At 39.4% G+C, this 24,507-nt stretch overlaps 1 protein-coding gene and 1 long non-coding RNA gene across 7 annotated transcripts in view; one reads left to right on the top strand and one right to left on the bottom strand.

Moving 5' to 3' along the window:
• The window catches only part of LOC143265247 (uncharacterized), a 40,317-nt gene extending 32,640 nt beyond the window's left edge, over positions 1-7,677 (bottom strand). Inside the window, exon 1 of the long non-coding RNA XR_013039583.1 lies at positions 7,325-7,677. This is a non-coding gene — a long non-coding RNA (uncharacterized LOC143265247). The remainder of the gene's footprint in view (positions 1-7,324) is intronic.
• Atpalpha (sodium/potassium-transporting ATPase subunit alpha) overlaps positions 1-24,507 on the top strand; it is a 132,397-nt gene that overhangs the window by 30,681 nt on the left and 77,209 nt on the right. The window lies entirely within an intron of this gene.

Here is a 24,507-nt window from a genome sequence, read left to right as displayed (position 1 = left end):
TTTTAATAGTTTTAATGGTCGTACTCAAATTATGACGACAATTTGCAATGAACTCTTAACTAAATTGGTAACAATTTCTACCTGAAGGCATATTTATAACAGTGTACATATGTGAACTTGTACCTGAGTCTGTATACTTTTTGTAACACACTTGTATCTTAATTTATAACTGACTGTAAACGTAACTGACTGTAAATGTAACTGACTACAAATATAACTGACTGTAAATGTAACAGACTGTAAATGTAGCAAACTGTAAATGTAACTGACTGTAAATGTAACTGACTGTAAATGTAAGTGACTGCAAATATAATTGACTGTAAATGTAACTGACTGTAAATGTAACTGACTGGAAATGTAACTGACTATAAATGTAACTGACTGTAAATGTAGCTGATTGTAAATGTAACTGACTGTAAATGTAATTGACTGTAAATATAACTGACTGTAAACGCAACTGACTATAAATATAACTGACTGTAAATATAACTGACTGTAAATGTAACTGACTGTAAATATAACTGACTGTAAACGTAACTGACCGTAAATGTAATTGACTGTAAATGTAACTGACTGTAAACGTAACTGACTGTGAATCTGACTGACTGTAAGTGTAACTGCCTGTAAATGTAACTGACTGTAAACGTAACTGACTGTAAACGTAACTGCCTGTAAACGTAACTGACTGTAAATCTAACTGACTGTAAACGTAACTGACTGTAAATCTAACTGACTATAAATGTAACTGACTTTAAATCTTATTGACCGCAACCGTAACTGTCTGTAAATGTATCTGACCTAAATGTAACTGTCCTAAGAGTATAACTACAACATAAAAATGAAGAGTAATAAAAATTAGTGGAGGTCCGGTGTCATTGACTCGTGCAGTTATGACAGCGCGCATTCCATCTCGCGCGCGCCGGAATCGAACGAAAAGTATTCGCAGAAAGGTACCTCCAACAGGAGTAATTAAAGTCGTCCGGAATTCTCGGGGTTCTTTCATTGAAACGCCGCTTTAATTATTTAACTCGGCTGTGCGAGATAAACGCAAGGGAAAACGGAGCTCTCGAAGTAGCATGCCTCGCGAGTAGTCAGACGGCCGAGTAATCGGTAGCCAGACGATGAGTGGTCAGACGGTGAGTCTGGTTACCTGATTAATGGTCAGCAGGAAACTGCTACGGCATTCTAACATAGGTATAAACATTGTACGCCTTACTACATTTTGTATTTCAAGCTTTCACTTCGTCATATGAGATGTACATATATTTTATATGGAAGGCTAATGTTGGGACGATGGGCTAATAGGTTAATGTTGGGACGATGGACTAATAGGTTAGACTGAAAGGTATTCTTGCTGTTAACCTGTTTCTCTGTTTTGACGAGTCTCGTGACGCACTTACAGCGCAAATCTGATAAACCTTACTGAAATTTTGAATACTCTTCATCTTGAAATTTAGGTCCTATAAGTTGCATTATCAGGGATCTGAATATATTAATTTTCTTTGTTCGTTGTAATGTTATAGTTTAGACTGACGCATCTGATAAATAAATGGCAGGTTAATAATCTGTGTTATAGTCTGACAAACTTCACTGTGTTATCCAGATGAATTGTTCTGCCATTTTGAAAATATCGTAAGATCCCCAACGACTCGCACGATTATTTCTAAGTGCAGCAAATGAAACTTCGAAGTTTTCTAAATAACCTTCGCACGGAAGTTGCAGATTTCATTCGGTTGTTTCCTTCACGAAGCAGAGGTGTGCAGAACAGAAACTGCGAAGCGTGAGACACGTGAACAGTTGGTCCGCGAGTGCATCGTGTGCACACTTAAACGAGCTCAATCGTACGCGACCCCATTTAAATAACGACGAATTGAATCCCGGAGTGTTTCCTCCTCAGTTTTGCCCTCTCTCCGCGACTCGCTACACCGCTTTTAATCTCTGATTTCTGTCCCGACCAGTTTCCCTTAAGCCCGTGATTCTGAAAAGCTTCCAGATCCAGCTGGCTGACGCCGGTTTCAATGATTCTGTTGACGCCATCGTTGCTCGTCATTTCTGTCGGATGTGTTGACGAACACTTTATTTTCGTGCCTCGTGAAAACGCGCAAAATTTTTGTTCATATTTCAGAACAGAGAATTTAACCTGCGGGAACTAGGTTCGCATCTTTACTTTGTGTGCAAACGTGTTAACTTAGCGTCAGATAGATGTACCTTCACATATGAGGACAAAATCATGTATCTCTTCATATGGGGACCAAATCATGTATCTCCTCATATGTGGACAAAATAATGTATCTCTTCATATGGGGACAAAATCATATATCTCTTCATATGTGGACAAAATCATGCACCTTCATATATGAGGACAAAATCATGTATCTCCTCATATGTGGACAAAATCATGTATATCTTCATATGAGGACAAAATCATGTATCTCTTCATATGTGGACAAAATCATGCACCTTCATATATAAGGACAAAATCATGTATCTCCTCATATGTGGACAAAATCATGTACCTTCACATATGAGGACAAAATCGTGTATCTCCTCATATGTGGTCAAAATTGTGTATCTCTTCATATGTGGACAAAATCGTGTATCTCTTCATATGTGGACAAAATCATGCATCTTCACATATGAGGACAAAATCATGTATCTCTTCATATGTGGACAAAATCATGTATCTCCTCATATGTGGACAAAATCGTGTATCTCTTCATATGTGGACAAAATCATGCATCTTCACGTATGAGGACAAAATCATGTATCTCTTCATATGTGGACAAAATCGTGTATCTCCTCATATGTGGACAAACTCATGTATCTCCTCATATGTGGACAAAATCGTGTATCTCCTCATATGTGGACAAAATCGTGTACTCCTCATATGTGGACAAAATCGTGTATGTTTTCATATAGAACAAGGTCATGTACCTTCACATACAGAAACGGTTTACCTACTTATGTAGGTACAAAATCATATGTCTCCTCATATGTGCGCAAATGTGTCCCCCTGAGTTGACCCTTAAATAGAGTCAATTATTGTAATTTTTAGACAGAAGAATAGTTAAGTGTTAGGGGTACTTTGGAGACGGTAGACGGGTACAAATTAAGATTAACCCCGAAAGCTCAAGATAAGAGTATGAGTCAGATAGGTTGTATGGTTATGCGCGTCGCGTGTGGAATAAGATATTAAAGGCAAGTTTACCTAGGACCGAGGTCCAGTCGATGATAGAGAGTAAATCTGTATTTAATTCAGGCCATCCCAACCTAATCTAGGCTCAAGATCTAAACCCAAGTGTTAAGCTCGGTAAAGTGTAAACTTGTTTCCAACCCACATCATAGTCGGTAGTAAAACGCAAACCCTAGGGTATGTCCTCAGCGAAATCTCCGCGATAATCGCAAACTGTACGCGAAATGGTGCGACAGCAAAGTTCATATGTGACCAGAAATTGAATCTGTAACCTAAATGACTGCGAGGAAATAAGATGACGGACCGAATGGTGGATCGTAGAATCGAGATTTCACGGTTGCGAACGGTAGACCGGAAACGATCTTGACTCCCATCGAGATCGTCGAAGTCCAAGGTGAGGTCGATCAACCTGCATCGTGCGCGTTTCTCGCGCGATCGGCTTCGCTATTGAAACGACGAAGAAAGAGGAAGGAGACCTTGTCGATAGTCGACTATCCAATAACTGGTCGACGCTATCGCGTCGCCTGAGACCGCCAGTCGCCGGTTTTCCGGTTTGAACTGGATAGGAACGTCGGGGCGCCGTTCATTGTTCTTGAATGATTGGTCGAAACGGAACTTTGGCATTGTCATCGGTCGCGCGACCGCCAGCTGCTGGCACAGGCGACTACTGCCAGTGTTGCGAAAACCTCGATTTCTCGTTCGCGAACGCCCAAAGGTGACACATACGGTGACACAAAAATGGTTATTAAAGTTTCTTCATCGAATTATTTAGTTATCGTTGGAGGATACGAAGACTCAAAGAATCTATGACGGGAGAAATTTGGGGGTTCAGTTGGGAATTAGGGAATTGCTGAATTAAGGAGCTAGGGAATTAGGAACTGAGGAATCGGAGAAATACTCAGTGCACTAGGAAATTTGGTAATGTAGCAAATTAGGAAACTAAAGAATTGGTGTTCTAGGGAATTTTTGATCTAGAGAAATTTTGATGTAGGGAAATTTTGATCTTGGGTAAATTTAATCTGGGGAAATTTTGATCTAGAGAAATTTCGACCTAGGGAATTATCGATCTAGAGCATTTAGATCTAGAGAAATTTTGATGCAGGGAAATTTTGATCTTGGGTAAATTTAATCTAGGGAAATTTCGATTTAGAGAAATTTCGACCTAGGAAATTTTGATCTAGAGAAATTTTGATCTTGCGTAAATTTAATCTAGGGAAATTTCGATCTAGAGAAATTTCGGTCTAGAGAAATTTCGACCTAGGGAATTTTGATCTAGAGAAATTTTGATCTTGCGTAAATTTAATCTAGGGAAATTTCGATCTAGAGAAATTTCGATCTAGAGAAATTTCGACCTAGAGAATTTTGATCTAGAAAAATTTCGATCTTGGGTAAATTTAATCTAGGGAAATTTCGATCTGGAGAAATTTCGACCTAGGGAAATTTTGATCTAAAGAATTTTCGGCCCAGGGAATTTTCGACCTAGGGAATTTTTAATTTAGCGAAGTTTTGATCCGGGAAAATTTTGATCTAGAGTAATTTTAATCTAAGGAATTTTCAAACTAGAGAATCGGTAGTCTGAGAGATTTTTTGTCCCTGAAATTAGTGATATAAGGAATTGGCGGACTAGGGAATTGAGAAGTAGAAAATTCAGGAACTAGGGTATTGAAAATTACAGAATTTAAGAAACTAGGGAATTTGCGAATTGTAATTATGTTATTTACGAATTTAGGAATTTTGCAATCTGCAAGTTTGATAACTCTGAAGACTACGAGGGTGCATTTGGAAATTTTTTAATTCGAGTACCCAAGAATTCTAACTTTCTAAACTTGAAAATGTGAAATTCCTGAACCGGAAAATTAGAATTTTCTTAAGGTTGAAATTTCGGAAGTTGAACCCTCGAAGTTTGTAACGTTGCAACCCTAAAGTCGGCAAGTTAGTAGCAGTAGTTAGCTGTTAGCGTTAAGTAGATTCGTCGAGGGTGGTCAGACCGGGCATGAATCTTTCCCTCGGTAGTTTGCTTGAGTTGTTCACGGACCCGTGCAAATTTCACGACTTGTCGCTTGAATTTTTGATAGATCGCCAGAAAGAAGCACTGCCCGGTCTACGCGGATCTATTTTCGCAGAATTGCATCGCGTTTCACCGTCGAATTTCTACGCTTTTGATTTAATTTTGCGCACCACGTGGATTATTGCATCGCTCGTTTTATAAATAATCTTATCGTATACGTAGCGAAAGGAGTTAAGTATCGTTAAAACCGCGGATTAAATTTATCAGAAACGATTATTATCTCTCGATGGAATGTTCCAATTGAAACGCGTTAAAGAAACGTGGAAATTTTGATCGAGGTTTCGTGCTACGAAATTTATGTAATTGAATTCTGTTTCTTAATTTTAAATAAAAGCAAGCTGCTCGTGGTTAATGTCGGTCCGAGCTGCTGCTGATGCTTGCAGGAAAAATCTTGGAAATTTACGCGAAGCTGACCGTGAAATGGATTCCAGGGAGCACGAGGCGGTACGCGAAGAAAAACGCTTAGTAAAATTTATCGAAAGAATGATTTGTTGTCGGGGCACGCATAAATTTCGGTGAGAGTTGCATGGCACCGCAACGTTACCCTCGATTTGAATTTTCCGAGCATGAATCTTTTTTTAAACCGGTAAAGGGTGCAATGCAAACGAACGTTCGTGCTTCTTTTCATCGTGATTTGCTGCCTTATTAGCGGGTATACATCGCATCTCGTTAACCTGGATATAATAATGATACGTATACGGCCCGCTTAAATTACTTCTTACGACCGAACAGATTATCATGATAATTCTTTCGTTGATACGAACGTTTCCTTACAACGAGAATATTATGTGTTCATGAATTATTGCAAAAGTTTATTACTACGAACTTGAGTGGTGGATTTTTCTACTAACGGTATCAAAGGACATAATACTGCAATATGACATCAAGTATGGTAATCTACAAACTGGTCTTTGTACCTAACGTAACAATCTGACGTGGCCATAATCTAATTAAATCCAACCTCCGTCTCAGATAACTTCACATTAATTACATTGATTTAATAACCTAACCTATTTAGTAACGTACTTTATTCTAACTTCAAGTATTATCTGACTTAGCCTAACTTAATGTAACTTAACTATATATGACGTTGATCTAACCTAACCTAACATATTATACTCTAAGCTAGTCTAACCTATCAGTTAACCTAACATGTATGATCTAACCTAGCCTCACCTAGCTTTATTTAAACCGACCTAACCTCATATAGCTTTACTTAAACCGACCTAACCTCATCTAGCTTTATTTAAACTGACCTAACCTTATCTAACTTTACTTACACTGACCTAACCTCATCTAGATTTACTTAAACTGACCTAACCTCATATAGCTTTACTTAAACCGACCTAACCTCATCTAGCTTTACTTAAACCGACCTAACCTCATTTAGCTTTATTTAAACTGACCTAACCTCATTTAGCTTTACTTAAACCGATCTAACTTCACCTAGCTTTATTTAAACCGACCTAACCTCATCTAGCTTTATTTAAACTGACCTAACCTTATCTAACTTTACTTAAACCGACCTAACCTCATCTAAGCTTTACTTAAACCGACCTAACCTCATGTAAGCTTTACTTAAACCGACCTAACCTCATTTAGCTTTACTTAAACCGACCTAACCTTAACTCAGACTTGACCTAATTCTAACCTAACTCTAACATAATATAACCTTATTATAACCCAATCCTATCTAATCTAACATTAACCAAATCTCGTCTACCAGCATGAATGATGAACCCAACCTAACCTAACGTAACCTACAACACAGTTTTATCGTCCAATTAAAATTACTCTTACATGACGTCACAAATATAATCAGGCCTATAACGAAAAAATAAATTGTCAGATTAAATCGCAAGTTCGAAAGAAACGAATAAATCGAAGTAACGAAAGTACGCTGCGTATTCCATCTCGGTCTCATTAACCCGAACGGCGCAATCGATAATCGATAGTATCACGTTAGTTACTCGCTGAAAACGTAGGCAGCGTGAAACGACGGTAACCATAGTCGGACGGCGCGAGAATGATAAGAAAGGTTAGGCAACGGGGAAACATCTCACCGCACAATCTCACCACCACCACCGCACCATCCTCGTCTTCGTCCGGCAGCAATCCTCGTCTCGTGGCTGACTCTCAGATGCACTTCGCGACAATATCACGGACACGTATATCCGCGGGACACGGGAACGCGAATTAACCGTAGGGACGCGAGAGACGGGCGACGCGAAATCGGTAGGAGCCTCGATTGAGGAAGTCGTGAACATAAAGGAGAGAAACGAACCTTATCCTCGGCCGGCCGGGCATTCAATAATTGCTAGGCGCTAATCGAGCCGCTGCGCCGTCGACGAGGCTGTAGGTTTACCGGTTTGAACCGGTGCGGACCTCCTCGTCGCCGACGCGGTGAATGGCTGCCGGTGCTCGAACCGGAAAGAACCGGCGTAGCCGGCCGTCATTCATACCCGGGGAAAGAGTGGAGTAGAGGATGCCAGAGTACGCGTCGATACTTTTAGACCCACTCACGAGACCGTTTCCTTCGTCCTCGCGTGACTCCGTTTGTTTACAAACAGGGGATTCGAGTGTCGAAACGTGCTGTCGCTTTTTTATCGTCGATTCGCACTTTCGACTTTTCGATTAATCGAAAGAGGCATGCTTCGGAAGCGTACAAAGCTGGGCTGGTTGTTGGGTACAGAGTTCTTTAGGACTCGAGATCGTTAGTGACTACTGGTAAATGGTGTTGGTGACTATGGAACGAGTTTAGGGTGTTGGAGAATTTTTATCAAATTTTGGAGAATTCGAAACTGGGGAATTTGCGGATTTGGGAACTAGGGACAAGGGACTAGAGATTTGGGAATTTGAGGTTTTGGAAACTAGGAATCTAGGGAATTAAGAAATTTGGGGATTTGAGAATTTGGGAACTAGGAAATTTGGTAACTAGGAATCTAGGGAATTTTGAAATTGGGGAATTTGAGAATTTGGAAACTAGGAATCTATGGAATTTTGAAATTTGGGAATTTGGAAGCTAGAAATCTAGGGAATTAGGAAATTTTGGAATTTGAGAATTTGGGAACTAGGAAATTTGGTAAATAGGAATCTAGGGAATTTAAAAATTTTTAAATTTAAGGATTTGAGAATTTGGAAACTAGGAATCTAGGGAATTAGGAAATTTGGGGATTTGAGAATTTGGGAACTAGAAAATTTGGTAACTAGGAATCTAGGGAATTTGAGAATTTGGAAACTAGGAATCTATGGAATTTTGAAATTTGGGAATTTGAGAATTTGGAAGCTAGGAATCTAGGGAACTAGAAAATTTGGGATTTTGAGAATTTGGGAACTAGGAATCTAGGAAATTTTGAAAATTCGAAATTTAAGGACTTGGAAATTTCAGAATTTGGAAACTAGGAATCTAGGGAATTAGAAAATTGGGGATGTGAGAACTAGAAAATTGGGTAACTAGTAATCTAGGGAATTTTATATTTTTGTGGTATGTTCCTTGGTGCTATGCTTTAAAGATTCTAAAAATTTTGAATAAAATTCCAATATGTTTCAGTGACGTCAAGTATAACAGCAGGAAACTGCAATGACAATACATTTTATTGACACACCGCGAAATAATAACATTAATTGCAGGTTTTTATGATATTTTATGACACGGGAATTAACGCGTTGAAACTGGTATTCATAACCGGTTCTCGACAATTTTCAGACAGATAAGTTATCTTGTCAACTTCTCAAATGCTATATTCTACAAGATAATAAAATTTAAAACGAGTCGCGTTTCATTGACAAGTCTTATCGCGGATACAATTTCGCTGTCTTTTTGAAGAAATAGTTGGAAAAATATTATCATAAATATGTACATAATAATATATTATCTTTCAGTGATATTCTTATGTGATCAGAAGATACCTACGTAACGTACATGTAATCTTTTTTCTAAATACAAGCATCTATAAATACTTTTGTTTAACCACGTCTTTGGATGAATTTACGATATAATATACTTCTTGCGCGGTGTGATGATAAAATTAACGTACTCTTCGTAAACAGCGGTTTAAACACTTGCTTCACATGATTGTTTTAGCTTGGTATCGGTGCGTATGTCAGACGTTAAATCTTTAACTTGTTATCTTCACACTTTGGTATTTTTACATCTTCAAACTTTGTAATTTGAACTACCGAATTTAGCGTGTTAGATATATACAAATTAACAAATTTTTGAGTGCAGAAATTCTGAAATTTTCTAGTACCACATACGCCAATTCCATATATGCCAAATCCACATATTCCAATTCCACATATTCCAATTCCACATATGGCAATTCCACATATCCCAAATTCCACACATCCCAAATCCACATATCCTAATTCCACATATCCCAAATTCCACACATCCCAAATCCACATATGCCAACTCCACACATCCCGAATCCACATATCCCAAATTCCACACATCCCAAATCCACATATGCCAACTCCACACATCCCGAATCCACATATCCCAAATTCCACGCATCCTAAATTCACATATGCCAAATCCACACATCCCGAATCCACATATCCCAAATTCCACACATCCCAAATCCACATATACCAACTCCACACATCCCGAATCCACATATCCCAAATTCCACACATCCCAAATCCACATATGCCAACTCCATACATCCCGAATCCACATATTCCAAATTCCACACATCCCAAATCCACATATCCCAAATTCCACGCATCCCAAATCCACATATGCCAACTCCATACATCCCGAATCCACATATCCCAAATTCCACACATCCCCAATCCACATATTCCAAATTCCACACATCCTGAATCCACATATCCCAAATTCCACATATCCCAATTCCACATATCCCAAATTCCACACATCCCAAATCCACATATGCCAACTCCACACATCTCGAATCCACACATCCCAAATTCCACACATTCCAAATCCACATATGCCAACTCCACACGTCCCAAATTCCAAAATTCCCAATTAACTACATTTTCCAATTTCTCAATTTCCAACTTCCAAAATCTCCAAATTCCTAATTTACCAAACTCCCAACCTTCTCCAAATTTCCAAATATCCACCTTTCCATTAAATTCCTAAATTCATTCGCATACCGCTCTTTTCCCTGCGCGGGAAAAAATGTGGCAAGAGAAGGGAGGAACGTAGCCAGGAAACGATTACGCCGGTAAAAAAAGTCACTCTGCCCACGGTTAATTTTTGCACGGTACCACGTGTTAGAGAGTGATGGCTCGTAACGAGTATCACGAGTTCTCGTACACGCACGTGACTATCAGTTCGTGGTACGGCCACGTACGAGGAAGATGGTGAATAGACGAGTGTGCGTAATCTCGGTACGCGTTGCGTACGATCGTCTCGTACCACGCACGACTGGGATTCTCTATGAACGAGTACGCGTTTGTATCAGCTCCTCTCTTGTCTACTTATCAACAAAATTTATATTATTCATACAATTTTCTTTTTTATCATCACCTCTTTCCTTCATTAATTCACTTTGTTCTTAGGAAAATTTTACTTTTGAATCAATCTTCACATATGTGCATATGTGTGCTATGTAAGCATATATGTATTCATGACTGTACTTAGGTATGTATGTACATATAGTACACACGTCTACTTTTGAATTAATCTTCACATATGTGCATATGTGTGCTATGTAAGCATATATGTATTCATGACTGTACTTAAGTATGTATGTACATATAGTACACACGTCTACTTTTGAATTAAGCTTCACATATGTGCATATGTGTGTCTATGTATGGATATGCATTCATGACTATACTTACGTATGCATATACATATAGTACACACGTCTACTTTTGAATTAATCTTCACATATGTGCATATGTGTGTCTATGTATGGATATGCATTCATACGTATGCATGTACATATAGTACACACGTATGTGCAGGTACGTATACAGGTACTTGTGCAAGTGTGTATACGTATACTCACGTAGAGTATAAAGTGTATGTACGTCATACACTAAACTTACATATGTACATATGAATGCACATATGAATATACATTCAAATTTATATCGAAGAACTAACATTACATGTATATTTAAGAAGCAACTTTTACTAGACTGGCACAAGTATGCATCACATGTAACACACATATGTGTACACATGTGTTGAAACCAACTGAACAAATAAAATTATTAATTTCCTGTTTAATTTATTGTGCAACTGATGAATGGTTGAAATAAAAGTACATATACGTGCAACAATGTATTTCATTTTATTGAAATAAATTGTAGGAACAACGACCGCTAAAATGACGCGTACGACCATAATGGAATAAAACGTGCTTGTTTTGCCCGTGGCATTTTCGCGAATTGACGGGTAGGAAGATTTCCGCGGTCGTTCAACGTAGACGAAGAGATCGTCGAGGTTTCGAGACGTCTGCCCGCGAACGCACTCGCGCGTGTATCCCACTCGTGAACGATCTTGCACGGTTGACACAGTGTTGGGTTAATTAGATGCGGCGAGCAACCGGTACGAATGCACCGGTAAGAGCATCGTGACCCAGAATATCCAGGAGATCCGAAATTTTCGATGCCCCTTGCTGCACAACGCAATTATTGCTACGCGTGACGTACGAATCGCTCGACCGCCGATAATTGCTTAACAGGGTTAATAATTAACCCTTTGATTCCCGCGAGTGGACGCCGCGTTGTTTGCGTCGTTATGCTGCACCTAGATGCACGATTCTCGTTCCCGCGGAAAATCCTCAACAATAGCGAAGCTGCGAGACGTTAAACGCGCTCTTTCGAAGTCGTTCAACGAAATTCGTTCGGTATTTCGAGTGGTTATATTCTGATATTGTGCGTCGTGTTCAGGTTATATAATTCTGATGCTCGTAACAATTATAATTAATATGAACAGTAGGATCTTGTTTATATTGCGTTGCAATGTAATTATTTATACATTTTATGTATATGCGTACATTGTTCGTGACATTAGCGGTATTGTTTATTACCATGCTGTCATATACTGTAAATTTCTGTTACATTCTATGATGCATTATATTGAATAGTTGAATCATTGTGGTCAACGTGTTGTATAGGAAACGTGTGGCAGTTACCGGTTATAATCACTGTGTTGTATTAATATACGTTTCATATGTTATATGGTCAATCAATAGATCCTCTCGCGTTATATGACCAAATATTAGATTTCTACCTGTTATGTAGCCAATTTTAAATTTTCTCGTGTTATTTCGGCAGCCATTGGATTACTACGCGTTATAGGGTCAATTTTAAATTGCCTCGCGTTATATTGCCAATCGCTAGATTCCCTCGCGTTATATTGCTAATAGTTAGATTCCCTCGCGTTATATGGTCAATTATTAGATACCCTCGCGCTATATGGTCAATAGTTAGATTCCCTCGCGTTATATGGTCAATAGTTAGATTCCCTCGCGTTATATTGCCAATAGTTAGATTCCCTCGCGTTATATGGTCAATTATTAAATACCCTCGCGTTATATGGTCAATAGTTAGATTCCCTCGCGTTATATTACCAATAGTTAGATTCCCTCGCGTTATATGGCCAATTATTAGATACCCTCGCGTTATATGGTCAATAGTTAGATTCCCTCGCGTTATATGGTTAATAGTTAGATTCCCTCGCGTTATATCGTCAACAGTTAGATTCCCTCGCGTTATATTACCAATAGTTAGATTCCCTCGCGTTATATGGCCAATTATTAGATACCCTCGCGTTATATTGTCAATAGTTAGATTCCCTCGCGTTATATGGTAAATAGTTAGATTTCCTCACGTTATATGGTCAATTATTAGATACCCTCGCGTTATATTGCCAATCGTTAGATACCCTCGCGTTATATTGCCAATCGTCAGATTCTCTCGCGTTATATTGCCAATTGTCATCCCCTCTTGTTATTTGGACGACCATTAAATCTCCACGCGTTATATGGTCAATTCTTAATTTTCCACGCGTTATATGGCCAATTGTTAAATTTCTACGCATCCTAGCGCCACGCCAGTGGAAAACGCATCGTTTTCAACACACAAACACGTAATTCGAATTTATTGACGAGCGAGGATCGAGAAACTGACTCGTGACGATCCATCGACGCACGCGGCCGACTAGTGTGACGGCACACGCGTTTCGTAACCCGTGGCACACGCAGAAACGTGTGCTGCGATCGTGGCTCTTTTTCTCCCATTCTGTCCGTCTCTCTCCCTCCTTTTGTGGGACGAATTCGAGTGATACGCAAGATTGGCGCAAGGCCAGTCGGCGATTGCATAACTCGCGTCACTGCGAATCGCTCGGCTGCTCGATGAATACCGTTCCTGCCTTCAGAATCCCTACCTCTCTCTCTCTCTCTCTCTTCGTTTCTCTCCGTCTCTCTTTTACCGGAAGAAACTCGGTGAAACGATTCACCTGTTCGCGTCGCTCCTTGAATTCCTCTTCGCACTCGTGTTCGCTACGAGAATTTATTTCCGGAGAAATTGACGTGACTGGATTCGCCGAACTCGCATCGCACGTTGCATCGATTATGATGCTATCATCTTTTATACGAAAGTTTCTAATTCGGTATCGTTCCACACAACATTTCATAATACGATATGAGCAACAACGAGCTGCTCATAATGCGTCTGCTTTTAGTTTAAGGTTGCCATTTAATTGAAAGAAAGGTCCTCTCTCAACCTATTCCTTAAATTTCATATAAATTTTATAACAGGTAGAAATTACACTTGCTTGTACGTATGAACACTTATTAATAAAATTTATATTTACTATTGGTCTCAATAAAATTTATACAAATTTGCAGTAGATATCAAATGTTTTATGTCAACAACTTTTACTAACAAACACGTCAGTTCCCAATATTTTCGCGGTCAGTAAACACGAGTGTTTAACCACCGCAAGCGTTTATTAATCAGCTTACTTCGAATATTCGTGCGAAATTCGAAAGAAATTTCACGCCCGACGCGTCTCGTTGTGCCTGAAGCGCTTTATGCACTTCGCAACACGTCGCGTTCCCATCCTCCACAAAATACATCAGAGAAACATCACACACGATCGATTAGATAGAAACCTAAGCGTAAAACGTAAATGTACCTTTTACGATTAAACGCCGAGAACTTTCGCGCTTATCAAACCATCGTAGATCCCGAATTCTCATTTCCTTGTGTACGCTCGATCGTGTCGAAGATACGTTCAGATTCTTTTATCCAGGCCTTCTGTATGGTCGATAAACGAGCCGTGTTATCGAGAAGTGGCGAAACGTTTTGTTCGATATTCCCGTTGAAACCGCTTGAAATACAGACACCTTAAGCGGTTCTATTTTTACGTTACGATAATCCAGAAGTGTTTCGATACTTTTCCATTCTCGTTCGCTCGGACAGCGGCTCAAAAAAGGCGGAGGTTCCGAAGCCTTTCGACTGTGAACGCGCGATAAGCACGGAGACATTCGGCTGAATGAAATTCTCTACAATTTTAATAAGATATCGCTTGCTACCTGACTTCCATTTTAAGTGATAGATATTACCTTCAATGGAAATGGGAGAAGGAATTTTCATTTTCTTTCTATCAGGTTTTTCCAGCGTTCTGATATCAAGATTTAAAATTGGAAGTTGCTTGATTCAAACTTCAGATGTTTAATTAAATTTTTTATTTAATTGAATGTATAAGTCGAGGTGTGCAAAGAGTTCAATTTTCTTGTATTAAATGTTCTTTTAATTAGGAATTAAATTTCATTACACCAATTTTTAAATTTTTTAATTATTACTTATTTCAATTTTTAATATCCAAAGTTTTCAATTTTTATGTTCTTATATTTCTACCACTCCAATTTACAAATTTTGCAATTCTCATATCATCAAGTTTCACATTTGCAAATTTCTACCACCCCAATTTTTAAATTTCCCAAATTTCACATCCGAAAATTTCTACCACTACAATTCCCACACTTCCAAATTCCTATCTCCCCAATTTTAAGATTTTCCAATTCTCACACCCCCAAATTTCCACCACCCCAATTTTCACACCCCCAAAATTTCTATCACCCCAATTTCTCACACCCCCAAATTTAAAATTTCCCAATTCTCACGCCCCTAAATTTCTACCCCCCCAAATTTAAAATTTCCCAATTCTCACGCCCCTAAATTTCTACCCCCCCAAATTTAAAATTTCCCAATTCTCACATCCCCAAATTTCTACCACTCCAATTCCCACACTTCCAAATTCCCATTTCCCCAATTTTAAGATTTTCCAATTCTCACACCCCCAAATTTCTATCACCCCAATTTCTCACACTCCCAAATTTCTATCCCCCCAAATTTAAAATTTCCCAATTCTCACACCCCAAATTTCTATCACCCCAATTTCTCACACTCCCAAATTTCTATCCCCCCAAATTTAAAATTTCCCAATTCTCACGCCCCTAAATTTCTATCCCTCCAAATTTAAAATTTCCCAATTCTCATATCCCCAAATTTAAAATTCCCCAATTCTCACATCCCCAAATCTCAAACCCTTAAAATTTCAACCACCCCCATTCTAAAATTCCCAAATCCCCACCCTAAATCTCCCACCCCAAAACACAACTTTAATACACCTTCCTATCCTTAAAAATCAATTCTAATTAGTACCTATTACTGAAAACAATTTGCAGTCCACAATAAAAGTCAGATAGAACTAAAAATTGAATTCTTAATCTAGATGAGGAAAACGTCGAAAGCAGAATGTTCGATCGTATCTGCAATATTAAACAAATTGGAAGAGGAAGAACGATGAAAGAGTTAATCTTGAAAAGGAAGAAAAAAAAACCCACGGCATCTGATCGATTGTTTGGCCGATATCGGAATCCCTTTTTAATCGGTAATCGAGTGACGTTATCGAGAGCAAAGTATTGACTTGGCACAGACCTCTTCTACTGTCTTCTTTCTTCTGTTCTCGATGTTTCCTCGATCCTATCAATTCTCGCCGAACTCCAATTCACCAACAATTTTCCGTTTTTCTGCTTCCTGTTCTTCCCTTGAATTGCACTGTTTTCGTCTGCAACGATTCTTTTTTTAACAGGAAGAGGAAATGATATTCGGAGTGCATGACGGAGCGTTCTGGGCGCATTCTGGTTATTGTTACGATTATTGGGCTGTAAATTCACTTGGGGGATATGTATTTTGGGGGTGAAATAGGATATGATTATTTCAAGTTTAAAAATTTATAAGGCTTCAATTTTTTTTAATAAGGATTTTTAATTAAGTTTTCAAGATTTGTTGAGTTCTTAAATTTCTATCACCTCAATTTTAAAATTTCCTAATTTTCACATTTTTAAATTTCTACCACCTCAAACTTAAAATTTTGCAAATTTCTATCACCTCAATTTTTACATCCCCAAATTTCTATCATCCTAATTGTAAAATTCAACAATTCTCACATCCCCAAACTTCTATCATCCCAATCTCAAAATTTCCCAATTCTCACACCCCCAAATTTCCATCAACTTAATTTCAAAATTTCCCAATTCTCACACCCCCAAATTTCCATCACCCCAATCTCAAAATTTCCCAAATCTTACACCCCCAAATTTCCATCAACCCAATCTCAAAATTCCCCAATTCTCACACCCCCAAATTTCCATCACCCCAATCTCAAAATTCCCCAATTCTCACACCCCCAAATTTCCATCACCCCAATCTCAAAATTCCCCAAATTTCACACCCCCAAATTTCCACCATCCCAATCTCAAAATTTCCCAATTCTCACACCCCCAAATTTCCATCAACTTAATTTCAAAATTCCCCAATTCTCACATCATCAAATTTCCATCACCCCAATCTCAAAATTTCCCAATTCTCACACCCCCAAATTTCCATCACTCCAATCTCGAAATTTTCCAATTCTCACACCCCCAAATTTCCATCACCCCAATCTCAAAATTTCCCAATTCTCACACCCCCAAATTTCCATCAACTTAATCTCAAAATTTCCCAATTCTCACACCCCCAAATTTCCATCACCCCAATCTCAAAATTCCCCAATTCTCACACCCCCAAATTTCCATCACCCCAATCTCAAAATTCCCCAATTCTCACACCCCCAAATTTCCATCACTCCAATCTCAAAATTTCCCAATTCTCACACCCCCAAATTTCCATCAACTTAATTTCAAAATTCCCCAAATTTCACACCCCCAAATTTCCATCACCCCAATCTCAAAATTCCCCAATTCTCACACCCCCAAATTTCCATCATCCCAATCTCAAAATTTCCCAATTCTCACACCCCCAAATTTCCGTCACTCCAATCTCAAAATTTCCCAATTCTCACACCCCCAAATTTCCATCACCCCAATCTCAAAATTTCCCAATTCTCACACCCCCAAATTTCCATCACTCCAATTTCAAAATTCCCCAAATTTCACATCCCAAAATTTCTACCACCCCAATTCTCAAACCCCCAAAATTCCAACATCCCAATAGTAAAATTCCCCAATTCTCCCATTCCTAAATTTCTCCCACCCCATTTCTAAAATTCCTTCCCCTTAAAAAATATATACGTCCGTAATTTTATTCAGTATCGTTGTTCCATTTCGCTCGAGGACATCAGTTTTTCAATTATGATCGCAGCTGGTGTACCGGTGACGTTACAGGAATAGGTGATTCAATAGAGTCAACGGAAGGTTTAATATTTCGTTCATTCTTTCTTTTCCTTTCTTACCGTTTCCATTGGAAAATCGAATGGTTCTCGTGACACGGCACGCGATATATTCGAAGCGTCTCTTTTTCGTCGTCGATGCAATTAGGACTTGACCCATTTCTGGGCAATTCGTGCGCCCTGGCCCGTTGTTCGACGTATCGCGAACACCGATGGAATCGCCTGGCCAAAAGATCGATCAACTAATCGGCCACGTGCGCCCCTAAATGCTCGACATTAACTCTCTTTTTATTTTTTACGCTTATTGAAAATGTGACGTTGTATCTGAATTGTAGTTTATTTTCTAGAGGTCTATCTGTTTTTTCGCTTCGTCAGTCGTTTCAACCCCAATAACTCTATAACCACGTTATTACTTATGAACCCTGTAGATTATTAGATACACTCAGTAGACGCACTCACAATTTGCGAATTGTTTATTTTCTGAAGGTCTATCAGTTTTTTCGCTTCGTCAGTCGTTTCAACCCCAATAACTCTGTAACCACGTTGTTACTTATGAACTCAGTAGATTACTAGACACAATCAGTAGGTGCACTCATTTGTGAATAATCTGAATCCCTAAAAATTAATATCAAATGTTTTTATTACACTTCATCAATTTCTTCATTCGAATATTCAATATCATCACACATTAAAATTTTAATATATTATTACTAATACTGTGACGTTACTCAAATATTAATCAAAGCGTACGTACATTTTATTGGAACCCCGTCATATTTTTGCCAAGAAAATTTCCTCGTAACCGCGCACGGAGTAAGAGGATGAAAAGATACCAATATGGAGAATGAAGAAACGGTGGCCAACAATGGCGGTCACCATTACAACATATACTCCTGGACTTAATATCCTCGTAAAAGCTTCTCCATTCAACTTTTATTCCTGTGTAGAAATTTTATTATACCCTCCAGAATCTTGCTGGTTTCTTCCACAAATTCTGACTTAAATAACAGTAGCGGATAGTTGAAATTATGCGCGATGCAAAGGGGCCACGGAACATGATTCATATCCTGCGAATCAAATTCGTTCACGAATGGAACCTAAGTCGCTACATGAACGCTGTGCACGTGACCGAGCCATTTAATGACTCACCGTGTTAATCAATGTTGCTTTCGGGCTAACTGTTTTTTACCTCGTATATTTTGAATACTTTGATAACGCTCTGGGACGATTTTCAGAATTATCGATACTCGTTCTGAAACATTGTTTGCATTTGATTACTAAATATTTCAATGTAATCAATATTTGATTTGGGTTGAATAATTGCAGATGTATGTTACTGCATGTTCTCGATATATGGTATAGGTACACTGTATGTAGGACTAGGTACATAATTTTGTTAGGAAATTTGTTTCTGAAAATAATTACACATGTACAACATATGTTACATATGTTAAATATGTGGATATGTATGTAACTTTGTCAGAACAATTTTTTGTGGAAATAATTACACATGTACAACATATGTTACATATGTTAAATATGTGCATATGTATGTAACCTTGTCAGAAAATTTTTGTGGAAATAATTACATATGTACAACATATGTTACATATGTGGAATATGTGCATATGTATGTAACCTTGTCAGAACAATTTTTTGTGGAAATAATTACATATGTACAACACATGTTATATATGTTAAATATGTGCATATGTATGTAACCTTGTCAGAAAATTTTTGTGGAAATAATTACTTATGTACAACATATGTTACATATGTGAAATATGTGCACATATATGTAATCTTGTCAGAACAATTTTTTGTGGAAATAATTACTTATGTACAACATATGTTACATATGTGAAATATGTGCACATATATGTAATCTTGTCAGAACAATTTTTTGTGGAAATAATTACATATGTACAACATATGTAACATATGTTAAATATGTGCATATGTATGTAACCTTGTCAGAACAAATTTTTGTGGAAATAATTACTTATGTACAACATATGTTACATGTATTAAATATGTGCATATGTATGTAACCTTTTCAGAAAAATTTTTTGAAAATAGTTACAAATATACATACAACATATGTTACAGATATGTGTCTATGTCTAGAAATTTAAATCCATAAAAAAATGCGTAGATTCAAGGACCTAATTTTATACAAAATGTAATCTTTCTAATGGAAAACCTATGAACCTATTTCACCATAAACTAGAACCGTACCCCGTTGTAATTGCAAGAGGCATTAAATTAATGAATATTCTTCGGGGCGAAGATCGAAAGGGCCTTCGAGTCGAGAACGATCGGTAGTCTGCAATAAGGAACACCGCATTGTCGGTTAGTACGCCGGAAGTTACGTAACGAGTTGTTTCAGAGACTTTAGGCTAGCCCAGTTCCGTGCAAGTACTTCCAACCCCTACGAAAATCGATCTGGCTGACGCTTCGATGATCGTGTCGCGCACTCTCCCTTCTTCGTGGTCTTTGACATTTTGTTATTTATCGACGGACTGTATTTTTCGGACGTTGTTCGATGTGTTACAACGTTACACAGTTTACTAATCGGCTACGTCATTCTTTGGTAACGTACATTCTATTCTACCTTGGACTCTGCTCACAAAACTGTAGTACCTAGTCCAGCTACTCCACCTAAAGAATTCCCGAGTTGACTCTGGATTGACTGAATTTCCAAAACCCTGCCTAGCACATTGTACTCCAGTCCGAAGAAAAGTCTCAGCGAACCCCGCGAAGAATCTCAGCGAAATGTCCATCCAGCGATACACGAGCGGATTCCGAGTCGGATCAGTGGAGGATCGCTGGCTCCGTCGACGACAAAAGTAATTATTGAGTAATTCCGGCAATGACCTGACTCACCGGTATGGCTCGAAGTCTGGAAACGACTGGACTACTCTCGAGTCGTGGCTTAACGAGCTGTAATGAAAAGTGCGGAAGGGATGGTCCAGTTGATGGCGGTCCAATGATTAAATCGCTGACGACGAGGAAAGCTCGGTGGATCGCGATTGAATTTCCTCCTGGACGTGAAAGGACAGCGGGGGCGAGACAAGTAATCGAGAACGATGGAAACTAGAAGAAAATAACGCGGGATGCGGAACACGCGCCTCGGGCCGTATCCCGGGGCGCTGAAAGCGTTCGCTAACTCGAAAAGCCGTCAGGTGTTTTCAGAGTAATCCATTAGAAGACAGGCCGAGAAAAAACTCCGGGGTCCAATTTCGCCGTTAAACGTCGCTGCCTTTCAAAAAGTAACCGGAGTAACTTGGCAAGTATTTCCATACCCTCCAGAAGTCCGCTGGATACTTCGGATGCCGCCCCCAGTCTGTTGACTTCCCTAACGAACAATTAGCTCGAGCTGCAGAAAGAAGACTCGTAAGGTATAATTGTCGGGAAATTGTATCCGGCAGGTTTTCCGGACGTTGGAAACCATGATGAAAACGGCTCCCGGTCGTCGGGTTACGGTAAACATAATCGCAGACAGGGAATAATACGGTGCTCGTTCATCCCTGTGTACCAGAGGGAAACGTTGGAAGGCAGTCTTCGATTAAACGCAGGAGAAACAGGCTGCTTCTTTGCAAGGTGCAAGACGGAAGATTTGCATGGCGGAGAGAGACGAGGGGACTTCTATAGAGCGTTCTAACCGAAGAGGGAGATGGATAATGGCGGAGGAAGAAAGAGGATTGTGCGAGTAGAGTCGGTCGGTCGGCCAAAGTGCTGTGTGGCGCGTAGCCCAGTAGCACAGATCGTGTACCAGTGGCTCTCATACTCTTTCTTCTACCCCGTCAGAATTCATCATATCCTTCATTTTGTCGATTCATGGCACCTTGATGAATTACATTATCCCCACATTTCGTGTGCTCCGCTTCCTAGGAACAATTCTCGAGGACCACGTGCTTTCAATGTTCCACCTGAGACGATCGATCTCTTGCGCATTTGAATATATTGTATTCTTCGGAACATTGGAGAGATCCATTTTTCAGAAAGTGGATCATTTTCTGTAAGACCAAAGAATATTACCTAGCGTTTAGAGAATAGTAAGTCCCTCGCGTCTTCAAGGACCATACTGAACCTGTGTCCCATCTATCACACCTCTATGTCACATACCAGATAAAACCAGACCTCATTAGTTTTTGACATACTCATAGAGGAACAAAATATGTTAACTTGAAAAATTACGCAATATGCGATACGTCTGACAAATAGTTCTTGAGAAAGCACATTTTCGGGCCATTCTTTCCTGCATGTCCCAGCTATGGAGTCAAATCTTAGACTTCATCAATCTTCAACGTATATGCTGATGTCAATCGAATATGTCATGTTCTCGTGATGCAGTTAGAGAATGTTAAGTATGCTTCTTCAAAAACCACGATCCTCATCCTGGACCTATATCTCCATGTCTCACGTACCTTCACATACCGTTGGTAGGCAAATGTGTCTTCAGGAGAAGTACATTATAATGTAGTTGTAGAATACTGAGTGTACTACCTGACAATTGATAATTGTTCTCATAGAAATTCTTATATCTCTCGGTATGTTTATTCGCTCGTATGTCCCACATTCCTTTTATCCACATATCTCGGTATATTTCCCACATCTCTATATGTCTCACATACGTCCTATATCCGTATATGTTCCACATACCACGTCTCATATATCTTCATATACGTCCTATATGTTCCACAATCCACGTCCCATATATCTTCATATACGTCCTATATGTTCCACATCCCACGTCCCATATACCTTCATATATGTCCTATATGTTTCACATCCCACGTCCCATATACTTTCATATGCATATGTACGTCCTATATGTTCCACATCCCACGTTCCATATACTTTCATATGCATATGTACATTCTATATGTTCCACATCCCACGTCCCATGTACCTTCATATACGTCCTATATGTTCCACATCACACGTCCCATATATCTTCATATACGTCCTATATGTTCCACATCCCACGTCCCATATACCTTCATATATGTCCTATATGTTTCACATCCCACGTCCCATATACTTTCATATGCATATGTACGTCCTATATGTTCCACATCCCACGTCCCATATACTTTCATATGCATATGTACGTCCTATATGTTCCACATCCCACGTCCCATATACCTTCATATATGTACGTCCTATATGTTCCACATCCCACGTCCCATATTCCTTCATATACGTCCTATATGTTTCACATCCCACGTCCCATATACCTTCATATACGTCCTGTATGTTCCATATCCCACGTCCCATATACCTCCACATACGTCCTATATGTTCCACATCCTACGTCAAATATACCTTCATATACGTCCTATATGTTCCACAATCCACGTCCCATATACCTTCATATACGTCCTATATGTTCCACATCCCACGTCTCATATACCTTCATATCCTTCCGTCTCTAGATGTCCCACATCCTACACGTTCCACATATCCCTTGATTCGTCCTCGACATAATCGTCGATGAACAGAACATGCGTCCTCGAATAATTACATTATGTACGGTACAGTTAGAGAACGGCAAGTGTCCCACTTCCTGAAATCCCACCCTCCGCCTCGTGACCCATCCAAAAAAGCCCAGAACCTTCGAGTCCCGTGACACCGTCTTCCCGTTTCATCCCTCGGGCGTGGAGGATCAACTCGGTCCGGTGTACTTCTCACCCGTAGCCAATTAACCCTCCGTCACGGCACACTTCTCGGCCGAAAAATTTCCCCAGGGAGCGGCGTGCAGACGGACAGTAAGCATCTAGAGTAGGCTGGTGAACTCGCGCCGAGAAAAGGGATGAGAACCACTGACGGACACGGCGGAGCTTGCGCCCTGGTATTTTGGGGACGCGGACTGGCGCGGTGGCGGCAGACACGGCCACCTCTAAGCTAGGGGTTCGAACGGTGCCGCGAGGAGGGTGGGGGCTGTGCACCAGGGCACAGGGGCTGCGGGGCTACGTGTAGCGATGGGTACACTATCCGCACCCCTCGTGCAATTTCGTCCGACGAAAATGATCGATGCCATAACTTGGACCTAAAATCATATGCAGCCACTTTGTATGCTTCGGACCGTTACCGAGTTTCGTACTTTAGGATCGAACGTGTCACTAATTACTCATACGGTGACTACGTCCAGTTACTAGGACAGTTATTACGACAGTTACTAGGACTGTTACTTGTGGGTTCGATATCTTTTCAGATTCTGATGGTTCTGAGCTTGTGACTTAGGGTTAGATGTCAGCTCAGTTACTCTAGGGATACAGAATACGTCTCATTCGAATTTCGAGCTTCTAAAATTACGTAACATCGCAGTACATTTGGTAAACTACGTCTAGCTAGATTAAGTGTTACTATAAGTAGATCATACCCTAAGTCAAATTTCGGATTATTTCTACGTAGTTACCACTTTCTAATTTCCTTAAAATATGATGTATAGCGTCAGGTTCAAGATTGAGTATCATTCTTCATATTAGGTGCAGATCCCTCTGCAAAATAAATCAAATTTAATTTTTGAACTAAGTCGCGATGATTTACTAATAGCTCCCACCTCGAAAT

The sequence above is a fragment of the Megachile rotundata genome, chromosome 10, assembly GCF_050947335.1.
Source record: "Megachile rotundata isolate GNS110a chromosome 10, iyMegRotu1, whole genome shotgun sequence".
Taxonomy (NCBI): Eukaryota; Metazoa; Arthropoda; class Insecta; order Hymenoptera; family Megachilidae; genus Megachile; species Megachile rotundata.
Note: the sequence above shows the minus strand (reverse complement) of the source record. Positions and strands in the feature narration are given on the sequence as shown.